Genomic DNA, 14,053 nt, shown 5'->3' on the forward strand with positions numbered 1-14,053 from the left:
TATGCATGAGTTTGACATTATTTATTCGAGATTCGATAGATGAGAATTAATGTTTAGGTCTAGTTTCAATAGGCAGGTTAATTTATAAATGGTTAAGTCGAGATTCGAAAGATGAGATTTAATACCGGTAAATTAATTGTGTGATTATAATACGTAGCGAAAGCCCTTTATGATCTGATTAATTATGCATTGATAATGATTATTATATTCAACCCTGGAATATTATTTAGTGGTGAACCTATGCCCTAGATCCTTTTATATATTATTTTCTCCTTATTCTTGATCTCTGTAGTTTAGTTTATTATTCAAATATAAATATTGGTTACCTCATAATCTAGATTGTATTAGTTAATTAGGAATAGAAAGATCCGTTTCCTCTGTGGATTCGACACTAATTCCCTATCTACATTAGTTAGAGGATTTAGGAATTACTTTTGATTTGGGGATACGACTTTACCCTGTCAAAATTTTGGCGCCGTTGCCGGGGAAACAGTTTTATTTTTATTTCTGATTATTTTTATAGTCTAGTTATTTTCATTTTGTCTCAGAGGACGTTAGTTCTTTGAGGCAAATCTCACATTTGCTTCTAGTTTTTGTTTATGCCCAGGTGTTCCAGATCAGGGTACATCCCATTCGATCTTGAGATCGAACGTTCCTTCCATAGACAGAAAAATCTCTACAAGAAAATTCTGGAGGATTCTGGTGATAATAATAATCATTGCGATCCTCCAACTGGTTCTAGCAATTCAGAGGTATCATCAGACGCAGAATCAGAGATGGCGGTTCCAAAGAAGCTTAGTGAGTACTCACAACCCAAGCTTACAGATTTTCCACATCTCACCCCCACTCCGGCTCTTGATGGGGTTCAATTCGAAATTAAACCTCAATTTATAACGATAATAGAGAGGAAGCAATTTAGTGGAGCAAAGGGTGAAGACCCAAATCTTCATTGTCAATATTGTAACACCATCAGGCAAGTCGGGGTCACTCAAGACCAAATTAGGGAGATTCTCTTTCCCTTCTCTTTAACTAGAAAAGCTAAATTGTGGTTTAATGGCTTAAATAGAACTGCACTTGGTATAACTGACTGGGAAACTCTTGTTTTGAATTTTTATAACAAGTATTATCCCGCAGAGAGAACAGCCGTACTACGAAGTGCGATTCAAAACTTTGCCCAAGAAGCTGATAAATCCTTATATGAGGCTTGGGAGAGGTTCAAGGATCTACAAAGAGACTGCCCCCACCATAATTTAGCACAATGGCAGTTAATCCAAGCCTTTTATAATGGCCTTGGAAATTCCTCTAGAATAATTTTAGACTCTGCAGCTAGTGGGAGATTCATGAATCTCAATGTTGATGATGCAGGTCAGGTTATTGAAGATATGGCGATACACAATTCCCAATATGGGAATCCCAGAGGATTTGCTAATAAGGGGAAACATAGTGTCGACTCTGTATCCTTTTTGCAAGCTCAACTGACCTCTATATGCCAAAAATTAGATAATCTGAGCACTGCTAATGTAGCTAATGTTTATGCGATAAATAATAAATCTAATGACGCCTTCTCTGAAAATTGCGGTATTTTAGGTCATTGGGAGCAAGATTGCAGGAGTTCCGTGGAGCAAGTTAATGCCTTTCAAGCTTATAGGTAGAATAACCCATACTCCAACACCTACAATCCTGGGTATCGGAACCATCCGTACCATTCCTACCGGAGTACTAATGTTCAAAATCCACCACCACAAGAACCACAGGTGCCACAGCAACAACAACAGAAATATTACCATCCCAATGCTGGCCAGAAGAACCAACCACAATAACCCTCCTCATCTTCTGACCCTTCTCTAGTGGAAATTAGAGCACTGTTGGTTAATATGCAAAAGCACATGGAGAGTAGAGATGCGACAATTAATCAAATTCTAGCACATAATAAAATTGTAGATAATCAAAATTGCGCAACTTTCCGCTACTCTACAAGCCCGCCAACAGGGAGCTCTGTCGGCACAGCCGACCAGGCCTACGGATCAAGAATATGCAATAACTCTAAGGAGTGGTTCAAACTATGAAGGCCCCCCTATGCCCAGAGTTGATGAACCTGTTTCACTAAATAATGCTAATCTTGATTCCGTTAAACCAAACAATGTAGTTAATAGCCCTACAAGGCTAAAGGATAACACTAACATATCTAGTTCTACATTGCAGGGTACGACTCTAGAGAAGGTGGCTACTCCAGATAAGTGAAATAATGCTCCAAAGCCAATTATCAAACTTCCATTCCCTAATCGTCAATTGAAGACAAATTTGGATAAGAAGTTAGGTAAGTTCCTAGAGGTGGTAAGAGTTTGAAGGTAACGGTTCCCTTCACTGAATTAATCACACAAATTCCTTCATATGTAAAATTTATGAAAGAAATATTGACGAGGAAAAGGTCTATTAGTGAGGTAGAGACAGTAGCTTTCACTGCAGAGTGTAGTGCCGTACTTCAAAATAAGTGTCCACCTAAATTAAAAGATCCTGGTAGTTTCTCCATCCCTTGTCATATAGGAAATCTAATGATTGATAATGCATTGTGTGATTTAGGTGCTAGCATTAGTGTCATGTCGTTATCTGTGTGTTCCAAGTTAAATATGGGTAAATTAAAAGCTACCAATATAACTCTACAAATGGCCTACCGCTCTTTCAAATACCCTTGAGGTGTTTTAGAGGATGTCCCCGTTAGAGTAGGTAAATTTTATATACCTGTTGATTTTGTTGTTCTTGATATGGTTGAGGATGTGCAAACCCCAATTATTTTGAGTAGACCATTCCTTAACACTGCAGGAGCAATCATAGATGTGAGAAGTGGTAAGTTAACACTATCAGTAGGGGATGATAAAATTGTTTTTAATCTGAATAATGCCCCTAAAAGCTCCATGACTGAGGAGAAATGTTTTAGTGTTAATGTGGTTGAGAATTATTCTAACAATCCCCAAGCTCTTGAAAAAGATCCCTTAGAGGCGGTCTCCTGTGTTGCATGCCTTTCAGATGAGATAGACAAATGGCAGAAGGAAGTTGATGCAATAGAAAGAGCACTTTACATTGTTGGTCTTGGTTTCGAGGATGAAAAGGTGGAACCGATCAAGCAAGTTGTGCGATTTGAGCCTACAGAAAGTGTTCCGCCAGATCGAGTTGCAAGTGTTGAATACAATGACAATTTGAAGCAACTTTCGATCAAAGAAGGATCTTTAGTGCGTAGCATTGAAGATCTCCCAGTCCAAGTCAAGGAGGATCCACCTGATAAGGTGATTTGCCGTCCCACAGAGTATGTCAGGAAGCCGCGTCGTAGCCTAAACACCGCTAGACCGGGTGAGAAACCACCAGATCAAGCGTTAGGCCAAAGGTCCTAGTTATTGTACTTGGTAAGAAGGTCGTGCGGGACCTAGATAAACCAGCGCTTAACGGGAGGCAACCCGTATTTTTAACGCTTTTTAGACTAGTTTTTCTTTTCTTTTTCTTATGAGAGGAGAGATGAGGAAATTTAATGAGTTTTATTAGTTTTATTCAGGTTTGAAGAAAAAAAAACAGAGTTAGCCAAATTTTGAAGAAAATAAGCAAATATGAAAGCTGATAATTTGTCTCAGGCCCGACCGGGCAAAGTCCGCCCGATCGGGCGCGAGACCTAGGTGCAAAAATTAAGTATTTTCGCCCGACCGGGCGCGATATTTGTCGTATACGGACTAAATTGTCCGCCCAATCGGGCGACTCTCGCTCGATCGGGCGCGAGAAGAGCTGAAAATTCGATCGATAGATCGCCCGATCGGGCGAATGGCGCCCGACCGGGCGCGAGAGTTAGAGAAAATTGGGGCATCAGATCGCCCGACCGGGCGCGAGAGCACAGCGCAAATTTCAACTTAGATCGCCCAACCGGGCGAGCTGCTACCCTACCGGGCGCGGCATACCCGATCCCTCCTTTTCTTCTTCTTTCTTCAGCTTTTCCCTTTCTTTCTTCTTTCCTCCATTACTTTCTCTCTCTAAAACTCAAATTATCTCTACCTTCTCTCTAAGATTTCTCCTTCATCCCTTAACCAAATTCAAAACTTTTTACATATTTGTAATCCTCTCTTCATCCTCTACATTTCCATATAAAAATTTTCAGATTTTATTCAAATAAATTTTCAAACCCATTTTCTACCATGGCTTCAAAGAGGGCTAGGTCCATTTTCGGTAGGAGCTCCAGTTTGAGGGAGGAATACGACCCAGATTTGAAACTTTTGTACTGGCCGACGATCCGTATTGCTAGCCGAGAGCAAAAGGAGGTGCTAGAACACTTAATCGGTCGGGAGGTAATTCCTTCTCTGTGGTTACACCGCCCTACTCTAGAATCATTTGGTTTGTATGATTTTGTAAAATGATTTTTAAATGACATTGGCATGAGAAAATTTGTTGATATGCACTATCCTACTTTCCGAGAACTTACTTGTGAATTCCTGTCTTCTTTACATGTTGTTAGTAGTAGAAATGGGCCAAATTTATTTTTTAGGTTGAACAATAGGAGTTTAACTTTTGTATAATTTTGTAAATTATTTGAATTAAATTCTGAACTATCTCACCAATGGCATGCGGACTATAAAACGGGTGACATATATCATGCTTTGACTGGTTTGCCTACTCCTGACCCCCAACATGCTAGTACCAAACCTATTCACCACCCCGTCCTAAAAATCAAGCAAAGATTTACGGGTTTGTGTTTTTTAGGTAGGAACGAGCCCCATAATGCCCAATCTAACGAACTAGCTGTCATAGGACACTATGTTTATGGGTACGAGAAATTGAACATAGGTGGGTTTATTGTTCACCATTTGAGTAGGCATGCCACGACTAGCACCACATCGAAAAACCCCATCCGTTTAGGAGGCCTTATCCCTCGGATAGCAGTGAAAAAGGTCGATTTTGTAGTGGATGGACCCCACCAGCTGACCAACTGTGGACCAGATACCTATATGACTGCTAGGTATTTCGAGGAGTTGGGGTGGGTTCGACCGGATAGCGAGCAGACACCCTTTTGGTGTATTAGGACTGGGAGCGAGCAACCTTTGCCCATCTTTCCCCTACCCAGTCCTGACTTGACCGCCTTTCCCCAAGGGAAACCTTCTTACACATATGATGTTTTAGTTGCCAACGCTAGGGGGCAGGCTCCACCACCACCAGTTCCACCACCCTAGCCTCAGCCCAAGGAGGCATTCTCTCCAACTCGTATGTCTCACTCCGTCCCTCATGTTGACTCTGACTCAGTTTGGGACCTTCAGAGTATAGGTCAGGCCTTAGGACGTATCGAGCTTCCCATACTAACCTTAGGAGGATGGTAGGCTCCATAGACCATAGGTTAGGGTACCTAGAGAGGAACCAGGGTAGAGCTCTCTACCCTATGTACGATGATTATGCTCGTCGGGGCAACATTCCCGACGACGCTATTCACCCTGACTGGTTTCAGCCTCCACCCCAGGGATACGATAGGGATCCCACTGTCCGTGGTATTTACACTAACTATTCTTCCTTCTACGGGTACGACCAGGACATTCCTTTCGGGGGACCGGCTGGGGAGAGTTTTCATGGTGATTATTTTGGTGGTAGCTCTTGTGGTGCTGTTGGTGCAGGTGGCAATGGAGGTGCGAGTTTCGGCTCAATGGATGAGGATGATCAGGACTAGCTATGTTGGGCTAGTTCCCGAGCCAATGAGGACATTGTCTGATTCTGGCTTGGGGGAGATTCTGGTTTGGTATCTTTCTTTTTCCTCTTTTCTTTTATTTTTGGTGTGTTTTCTTAGGACAGATTTCTTTCTTTCTAGGTTAGTTTTATTGCTTTATTTTATATGAAAAATACAAAAAAAAATTGAAAAATAAAAAAAATTTCAAATATACGTTCCAATGAATTGTAAATTATGTTTCCCTATGCCCCTTACTTGAGAAAATTGTTTTGATTCTTGGTATTCAATGATAGGCATTGTGGATTAGTTAATCATAATTTGATGTTTGATTGCCTTGAAACCTTAACATGCGTCAATTTTGTCCAACTACTTGTGAATATAGTGCTTGACTAGTTGATTTGGTTAGGAATGTGTGATAGTTCCATAGTTCCTGGTATGTCAATGAATTTGAGTATTGGTTTGCAACTATTAGTAATATTTATATGATTCATTATTATGCACATTGTGGAGGATGAAGGCATTTGTTCTTTTAGGTAGCCTCCAGATATTATAGATACATTTGTTCCCTTCTTGCTACCCATGTTGTTGCCTTGACTTTTTGTTGTTTTATTAGCCATATTACAAGCTTATTTTGCCCCATTGGTTACTAGTCCCAAGCTTGGCTTGGGGGAGCTATTAGTGAGTGAGGTGAGGGAGTTTGTAGTGTGCTTATTATTTGCACAGCTTGGGAGGGCTTTTGAGAAGTTGTTTTGTTGTTGATCATGTTTATTTTTGATGAGTTTGAGAGTTATATTTTCTAGAAAAAAATAAAGCATGATGTTATGAAAAAAAGAGAAGTTCAAGAAAAAAAATATGTTGAAAAAATAAGTGAACTTCAAAATAAAAGAAAAGTGTTCAATGTTCAAATGTTCTAGTTGGAGGTTGATCAAAAGAAAAAAATAATAGAGCTTCAATGAAAAATTCAAGTTTGGAAATAAAGTTTGTTTATTCACTCCACTTATTCATTATTATATCTTATGAGTGATATGTAAGAGTTGGGATTGTTTATTATGATTGGAGTATATTTGGTTGATGTTAGAGTTGGTTATGTAGGAGATGTTGATCATTATTTATTTTAATCATGGGTTTTGATAGGATTTGCTCCCTTAAGCATAGCTTTCCTCTCACTTATTCCCAAATTTATCCTACCCTTTACCCTAGCCTTGCATTACAAACTTTAAAGACCTTCCGACCTTTGTTCATAGAATTGTATGAATGTGAAAGTGTTGCTTATCAATGCAAGTTATGATTTGGCATATTTCGAGTCGACTAGTAGGATTGAGCGTTCATTGTTTTATACACGCAAGAGTGTGATTTGGGAGGGCAATGTTCACATAAAGGGGTTGGATGGAGAGCGATCGAGCACATCTTTTACTCGCCACAAAAATGAGAGTCGAGTGTGTGAGCATTAGTCTTGAATTCTATATGATCTTGTGGTTTGCTCTGTTTGACAATTGTTAGGGAAGATTGGTAATTAAATGGATTTGATTGGTTGATTTTGAAGCATGTTTATTTGATTTACCTTGGATCGTCTGTGCTTGATTTTGACTTCTTGGGTGAAGCATATTTATTGATTCATTGATGAGATCTTTTCTTAGGGACAAGCAAAGGTTTGGCTTGGGGGAGTTTGATGTGTCTATTTTATATAGTATTTTACCCCCGTCCCTTGGTCATAATTAGAAGTGTTTTTGGCTCTTTAGAGCAACTTTTATTACTAATTGGTGTTTTCAAGTGTTTTCGTAGATTTGTTGACTTTTGCAGGGAATTACACTTTTGGAGTATTTTCCCGAGATATTTTGGAGCAATCACGAGCATTGGAAAAGCACGACCAGATTCTATAGCCCAGGGCCGGTTAGAGCCATCGAACCGGTGATTAAGGGCTCGGCATAGGTGATATCGGGGCATTTGGACCGAGTATTCAAGACCGGAAGAGGAAACCCAGATTGGCCCGAAGAATTGGAGCCCAATCGTAGTCCAAATAGTGGCCCAAGTAAGCCGCTCGGCCAAAGAGGCTGGCCCCCGAAGGCGCGCCCGACTGGGCGGGAGAAGCTAAGGATGGTGCCCGGTGATGCGCCCGGTCGGGCGTGAGATTAGTACATCGAGCAAAAAGTCGCGCCCGATCGGGCGCGTGTATTTATTAGGAGGCGATTAGCGTCGTTTTAGTTTGCTTTAATTTAGAATTTGTACGGAGTATAAATACTCCTCCGTAATACGATTTTGATCTCTCTCTCTTTTTTTCCCTTTTTACTCTTTCTTTACTCTCTTAATTGTTCTCTTAGATTCTCTCCCTCAAAAACCTTTGTTCTTAATTCAGATTTGTTTGGTAACTATTTCTCTTCTCTTAATCTTAGTTATTTATTCTATTCCTTTAATCATGTCTCCTTTAATTGCTTTGTTTATTTTATATTTAATTATGTCTGAGTAGTTTTATTTCTAGGGTTTGTGGGGATCCTTAAATAATATGAAGGGGTAATTTATTGTTGTTAATTATCAATGCTAGATTAATTTTCTATTGATTGATTTAATGCTCTGTTACTAGATTAGGCCTGATCTTTTATGCATGAGTTTGACATTATTGATTCGAGATTCGACAGATGAGAATTAATGCTTAGGTCTAGTTTCAATAGGCAGGTTAATTTTTAAATGGTTAAGTCGAGATTCGAAAGATGAGATTTAATGCCGGTAAATTAATTGTGTGATTATAATACGTAGCGAAAGCCCTTTATGATCTGATTAATTATGCATTGATAATGATTATTATATTCAACCCTGGAATATTATTTAGTGGTGAACCTATGCCCTAGATCCTTTTATATATTATTTTCTCCTTATTCTTGATCTCTGTAGTTTAGTTTATTATTCAAATATAAATATTGGTTACCTCATAATCTAGATTGTATTAGTTAATTAGGAATAGAAAGATCCGTTTATCTGTGGATTCGACCCTATTTCCCTATCTACATTAGTTAGATGATTTAGGAATTACTTTTGATTTGGGGATACGACTTTACCCTGTCAACACCTATAATCTTTATTACTATTCTTAAAGGTCTGATGTATCAATTTTTAAGTTGGATGTTGGTACCAGAAAAAAGAAATTTTCCCTAATAAGTTACTCGTTCAAGAGTTACTAAGTCACGGATTACCATTCAGTTGAGCAAAAAACTAGGGCAATTTGGACAACGAAAATCATGCAAATTTAATATAATAACATCGTTTACTAAATTAAATAACCACTAAACGACGTACACTCTGTCCTCTCCACAAATACAAATAAATAACTACTCAGAACACAATTTTTTTTTAATAGTAATTAAACAGAACGACAGTTCGTTTATTACAAATGAAGATCCAACACTTTAATTTATATTCAACCGGCCTTCTACTTTGTAATGGTTGTTGTTACGGGCCATCTTCGCTTGCTGTTGTGAGCTCCTCGTCATAATTGGTTAGGCACGGTAGGTGGTCGCTTGTTGATAGAGAAGGCTGAGAATTAAATTTGGTATTAGAGAACTAATTGATGTTTTAAATTTTAAAAAAAAAAATACTTGACACATAATATATTATAAAAACTTTAATCTAGTAGAATGTTACCGCTAAATCCACCCCTAGACTGTGGCCAACTAATGTGCCTGATTTCTGGTAAAAACGTGGAGATGCTACTTTACTCCAAAACATTGCAACACCACCCAACCCCTCGTTGGAAATTGCAAACAAGGTGTATTCTCCACTTAAACCCAACCTAAAGGTTGATAGATTTCCAATTTGCGCTCTAGCCTCTGTTACTATTACTACAAAAGGTGAGAACCGATGATGAATTTGGTTAAAAATGTGTGTTAAGGATGGTTTGTGAATATCAATCGCGTTCCAAAAAACAGTTTTAATCCTAGTTCAAACCTGGCCCAGAGATCATTTACATGACCCGGTGTCCTATTCACCGTTACTCTGTAATGCCCTGCTTGCCTGTTACACGGTAAAAACGACACAACATCCACCTTCACCATCCTAGTTGGGTGTTGTATTTTCACCACCCGGATTTTTTCGATTCCACATCCTAACATTAGTTGGATGTTTTCGTTTCTTAGTTCATATGGATCGATGTTTGCCACGTCAATCACTTGTTGCGAAGCACATCCATTCATCATATTAAAATTGGTATTAGATGTGTTGGTGTAAGTTTTTGGTTTTTATTTTTTTATTTTATTTTTGGGAGTAAAGATCAAGGTTTTTTAGATATGAAATAGGAGGATTTGGAAATAGGAGCATGATTTGGTCCTTCAAAGCTATGGATGGATACTTAAGTGGTTCATCACAAGGAAAGTGCCAAAAGTTACTGACATAAAGCAGAAGATACCTCTTACACCTTGCATTAGGGTGATGGCCAATTTTTGTCCTACATACTTGTTTTGTTTACTGATATTCACAAGTCAAAGATTTCCTTGTGCGTGCTTCTTGGCATTGGTTAAATTGATTCGTGGTTCAAATCTCATTAATAAAAAATAAATAAATAAAGTTGTAAACAATGTTTTGACATTACAATGTCATTGCATCAGACACATAAATCCATAACAATACAGACAACATCAGAAATAATTTCAAACATCAAAATAAAATTCACCCATCAAATAATTACTCCTTTTAAAAAATAGAAAACATTTAAACCATTAACCAAGTATGAAAATAACTAGTACATAATAATAGTAACAACAAAATTAGTACATCTTAAGTTAATTCACCTATTGTAAAAAGTTATTACTCAGCATCATCATTGTCGCTGGTTTGAACCTCCGAGTCAGATGACCCCCTAATCCCATCAGCCAGTTTCTCTGCATAATTTAGGAGAGAATGTTTCAAGTTCTGAACATACATTTCCGAATATTCACTCTAGTCATACAATGGTTTGTGCTCCAATTCAAGGTAGTTGGACAAATTAACCCCGTTCTTTTAGCACATTAATTCCTTAAACAGGTTATATTCTTCAATGTTTGTTTTAAAACTCAAACAAATATCTCCATCACCGAAATTAATCCACTCAACATGCTTCCTTTTTTTCCCAATTACATGCTTAACTGAAAATTCACTACCAAGAACTACTGACCCCCAAGATTCCCCATGAATTTCAATTAATTCACCGACCATTTTATTCCACTTATGCAGTTTCATGAACAGGTAGAAGAAACTACACAAATAGCGATACTATACGGGATAAATTTCGCAGTACCAAAGCCACACCCTCAATGATTTTAAGTTGAAAGAGAAGCAAATTTTGAACAAATCGGTCATGTAATAAAACAAGTAATACATTTCGCGGCGAAATTTGAGGGGGTCTACAATCTTAAATGGGTTTAAGTTGAGGGTGGAATTCTATACCTGCCACAGCTCGACCGCTTCGACTTATAGCAGCTAGTTGATGGCTTAACATCAAAGACCTGTTTCAAACCTTTAGAGTGACATACCCAAGGATCTCCTGAATCTGTGGTGGCCCATCTTCCATCCAAGCCATTATAATCTCGCCGTCAACTAGGTTTTTTTTTTTTTTTTACAAGGTGTAGATACAAATTCATGTGTTGATCCATTAAATGGGCTAACTATTTCACTCAGTTTTACCCCGTTTATGGACATTGTATCATTAAAAATAATAAACAAAAAAAAAACAAGAGCTTTGAGGTGTGTGGTTGGGGAGAGTTGAAGTAGGGGTGCCCATAATTCGGATAAAAATCGAAATCCAATTCAATTCAAACCGAGTTATCAATTCGGATCGGATCCAAACTTTAAATCGGATCGGATCGGATTGAGATTTTATGGAAATTCGGATTTTCGGATTGGATCGGATTGACCCTAATTGGATCCAATCCAAACCAAAAACCGAATTATACAATTAAGCTTGTAAAAATATGGATTTTTTTGTATATTTTGAAGTTTAGTTTAAATACATACTACTACATAAAATAAGTTAGAGAGACTTTGTATTAATTAATTAATGACTTGACGTTGAACTATTTATTTTAATCATGATTTTGAGGACTTTTATTTATAGTGAAGCTTTATTTTTATAATTGTATTAGGCGCTAAAAAATAATGTATTATAATTCGGATTTTCGGATCGGATCCAAATAACCGAATAGTAATTCGGTTTGGATTGGATTGGATTGGATCAAGGGAGAAATTCGGATCGGATCGGATCGTAAAATTGAAAATCGAATTATATTTCGGATTGGATCGGATTTGGACTAAATCCAAACCGAAAACCGAACGGACACTCCTAAGTTGAAGCAAAGGCTTGACAGTGAGAGTCCTGGAAGATTGGTGTGTTCTACATATACAAATTTTTGTATTTAAATCGCACGATTCAAAACGAGCTGCCTGAACACGTGGCTATAATCTAAAATTTAAAGTTTACATTTATTTTTGTCTGATTGTTAAACTGAACATAAAAAGTGATCGTTATTGAAAAACATTGACGTACATAAATAATATGTAACATGTATTATTGATTTATTGCAAAGGATAATTGAATGTTGGGAGATTAAATGGACTATCAACATCCATGATTTTTCCCCTTTTGGTCTAATTGAAATTGTTATCGGAATATAAGTGAGTAATATGTAACGTGTGAAAGTGTAATTGATTAATGAATGATAGATCGAATGGATATGTTGTTCAACTTATCCAATTATACTTTTAAAAACGGTGCCTACAAAAATTAGGAATGTTTTATGAAATGGAAAAGGCGTTCCAATTATCTAACTATATTGTTTACTATAAAAATTTGTGATTCTTTGCCTATTGTTAATGAAATTGGTTAATCGGATTGTAACTAAGTAAAATGTAACATGTCCTAGTGCAGTACATCATTTAAATGAATGATATTTTACGAAAAAAGAGTTAAAAATAAAAGAATAACATATCAACGTAATTTGTAAGAAAATAATATAAAAAAACTTAACTTAACTAAACTTGTTAGAGCTGTACTGAACTTACTGGGAACTGAAGTTATTAGAGCTAAACTTAATTTGTAATACCCCATATTTTTCAAACATATTTCTAATTAACTAATTGATTAGTATTCTCTGAAAAAGGGTATTTTAGTAATATATTTTACATTTTGAATAATGGAGCCAAAATGATATTTGAATTTTGATGGCAAAAGTATTTTAAGAATCAATTATTACTTTTGGATTTTGGGTAAGATTTATTACCCTTTTATTTTTTTTAGAATCGGATTATTTATATATAATTCGGATATTTTAATTAAACAAAGTTATATTTTCTTATTTAACTTAAAAAGGGCCGAACTTCCCTAATTACTTTGCTAAGAGATTCTACTTTTGTAAGTAGAAAATATGATTTTTTTCTTAATTAATTAATTAGCGATTATTTGGTATTTTTGTATTAAATTATTTCATACAAAATACAGTATTTACACAATTATTTTAGTAGCTATAAGCTCAATATTTTTCGGCAACTTTGGTTTGATTTTGGGTGATTTATTTTGGTAAATTGTGTGTTTAATTTTCTCCTTAAAATCTCTTATTTTTCTTATTTTTATTTCTCCATCCTTTTAAAATTTGATCATCAAACTATCTTGCCTTTTATTCTTCTTGACTATTCCCCAAGTAATTTCCATGTCAAAATTATATGCCCAATTCTATCTTTACGGTATAATTATATGTATTATACGGGACATTTGGGAGTGTTACATCACTGAACTGAACTGAGCTTAATTTTACTAAACTTAAATTAACTGAACTTATTAAAGCTAATATAAACTTATCAAAATTGAACTTAACTAAAGTTGTTAGAGCTGAACTAAACTGAACGTATTAGAGTTGAATTAAACTTTATTTATTTGAGTTGAGCTAAACTTAACTTTTTTGAGTTGATCTACTGAAATGAGATGAACTAAACTTAACTTATTAGACCTGAACTGAACTTATTAGAGTTGAACTTAACTAAGCTGGCACTGAACTGAACTTAACTTATTAAAGCTGAACTCAAATTATTAGAGTTGAACTTAACTGAACTGGAACTGTACTGAACTTAACTTATTAGAGTAGATATTAACTTAATAGAGTTGAACTATACTGAACTGAGCGGAACTAAACTTAACTTATTAGATTTGATCCGAACTTGTTAGAGTTGAACTTAATTGAACTGAGCTAAACTGAACTTAACTTATTAGAACTGACCTGAACTTATTAGAACTTATCTGAACTTATTATAGTTGAACTTAACTGAGCTGAACCGAACTAAACTTGTTAAAGGTGATGTAAACTTAACTACAGTGAACTTACAAGTGTTGAACTTACCTGAACTGAACTTGAACTGAAA

The 14,053-nt window shown here is 36.5% G+C and overlaps 1 long non-coding RNA gene across 2 annotated transcripts; it reads right to left on the bottom strand.

Moving 5' to 3' along the window:
• Positions 1-8,893: 8,893 nt before the first annotated feature.
• LOC110733200 lies at positions 8,894-11,605 on the bottom strand. Of its 2 annotated transcripts, none has more exons than XR_002513591.1 (3): positions 11,093-11,605; positions 9,317-10,548; positions 8,894-9,208 (listed from the first exon to the last, which is right to left on the bottom strand). It is a non-coding gene; the product is annotated as an uncharacterized LOC110733200 (long non-coding RNA). The 2 variants fall into 2 exon arrangements; XR_002513592.1 differs by having other exon boundaries at positions 10,459-10,548; positions 11,093-11,596.
• Positions 11,606-14,053: the final 2,448 nt, after the last annotated feature.

The sequence above is a fragment of the Chenopodium quinoa genome, unplaced genomic scaffold (assembly GCF_001683475.1).
Source record: "Chenopodium quinoa cultivar QQ74 unplaced genomic scaffold, ASM168347v1, whole genome shotgun sequence".
NCBI lineage: Eukaryota > Viridiplantae > Streptophyta > Magnoliopsida > Caryophyllales > Amaranthaceae > Chenopodium > Chenopodium quinoa.